The sequence below is a fragment of the Nomascus leucogenys genome, chromosome 8 (assembly GCF_006542625.1).
Source record: "Nomascus leucogenys isolate Asia chromosome 8, Asia_NLE_v1, whole genome shotgun sequence".
In the NCBI taxonomy this organism is placed as follows: Eukaryota; Metazoa; Chordata; class Mammalia; order Primates; family Hylobatidae; genus Nomascus; species Nomascus leucogenys.
In genome coordinates, this window is record NC_044388.1 from 78,411,502 (window position 1) to 78,413,447 (window position 1,946).

The window sequence follows — 1,946 nt, forward strand, 5'->3', positions numbered from 1 at the left end:
TGACATATCCAAGGCCCTCTTCTCATTCCCTAGACTCCTTGTCCTCTGCAGCATCCAGTACTTCCAATTATCCCTCCTTCAAAGCTACCCACTCTTGGCTTTGATGACTTACTGTTTCTTTTCTCATTTCTCTTCAACTTCTTCACCTACTTTTTAGGGCCACGGTTTACAAAGGCTGAGTCTAGCTGCAGTTTGCCTAAGGCTTAGACCTAGTCATATATTGGAATAGGGCCATGGGAGATGCTGAGCCATTGGTCAGGGCTTAATTTCTCCTTCCTAAAGCCTGATCCTACACTTGAACTTTCTATCAAGAAACTCCTCCCACTCTACAACCTAAAATCCAGGTCCTAGATTCTCAAGTCAAGGACCTCATAGAATTATTGCCTCTCAGGGTTTGAAGGTGACCCCAAGTAATTTAGTTCCAACACCACCTAATCCTTATAACCCCTCCTCAGCAGTCCCAGTGGAGGGACTCCGATGCTTCTGCGTGAGCACTCCAGGGACAGAGAACTTGCCACTTCCAGGGCAAGCATCTTTCCTTCCCAGACAGCTAAAAAGAAAGTCCTGCCTTCTATTGAGCCAAACTAGACTTATTATACCCATGCATTTGGTCTTTTTAATACTATATGGGTCTACCCAGAAGAGGCCAAATTCCTCTTGCACACATCTTCCTGTTTTTGAAGACGCCTGTCCCATCTCCTCCTCAGTCTCTCCCTGCAAAGCCTGGCCACCTCCATTATTTTCACCACTCCTCACAACACAGCTTCAAATCCCCTCACAACCCTGACCCACTTATCTGAGTGTAACCATTTCCAATAGTGGGGTGTGTGTGTGTGTGTGTGTGTGTGTGTGTGTGTGTGTGTACAAAGGGAATTTCTGTAAGTAGTTCATTTTTGCAAACATCAGGGAACAATTTCCGAGAGGCAGCATGACATATGATGACATAGGAACAAGGTTATACAGAGCCCAGCACATCAGACAGTCTGGAAAACCCTTAAGTGAAGAATGCTTGTCTTCATGAAACCCTGATAATTTAGAAGGGACAATGACTATCAGAAGCAGTCAAGGTCTCCGTTAAATCTGGCAAAGCAAGGCGACTAGAAGGGGGGGCTTCTCATGCAAGGGGACCCTTTGGTCTTTAGCGACATCATTATCTGTGGGTTATTATCATTACTACAAATACTAATACACTTTTATTAAGCACTGGCAATGACCCAGGGCAAGTGAGTTTAAGTTCATATTATATCCATTTTCATTATCAAGAGAAAAGAGGAGAATGAACAAAGGACTATAATGTGAAATTCTAAAGTAGGAAAAATGAAAAAAGGTTAATTAAAAAAAACTCACAGAGTAAAGAGAAAGGCTCCAACTGTTCGTAGTCAGGAGCCATGATGGATGGTGGATCTTGTCACCCTGGACTTGTTCCTGTGATTTCTTTTCATCTCTCTCTCTCTCTCTAAAAAAAGATCCTCCTCTTAGTTAAGGACATGGCAGGGACAGGAGAAGGGGTGAGGAAAAAGGAAGTAGACTTTGATCTAAAGGGCTCCTTTGGGCTCTGAAATTCTGCAAATCAATGCTTCCTAATTCTATTATCTAGCCCAAAACAAAATCAAATTTAACATTAAGCATACATTAAAATGCAAAAATAAAATGAAAATATTAAATGCTGAGAGATGGCCCCTTCCCCAAAGCTCTTTTTAGCACCTCTAACACTGAAATATTGAAGTACACCACTCTCACCTTTGGCCTCTGGTTTATGTCATTCAGGACAAATGTGAGAAGTTTCCTGTTAGCCACCAAACTTTTTCTTTTCTTTTTTGAGACAGGGTCTCCTCTGTCATCCAGGCTGGAGTGCAGTGGCACAATCACAGCTCACTGCAGCCTTGACTCATCAGGCTCAGGTGATCCTCCCACCTCAGGCTCCTGAGTAGCAGGGATTACAGGGA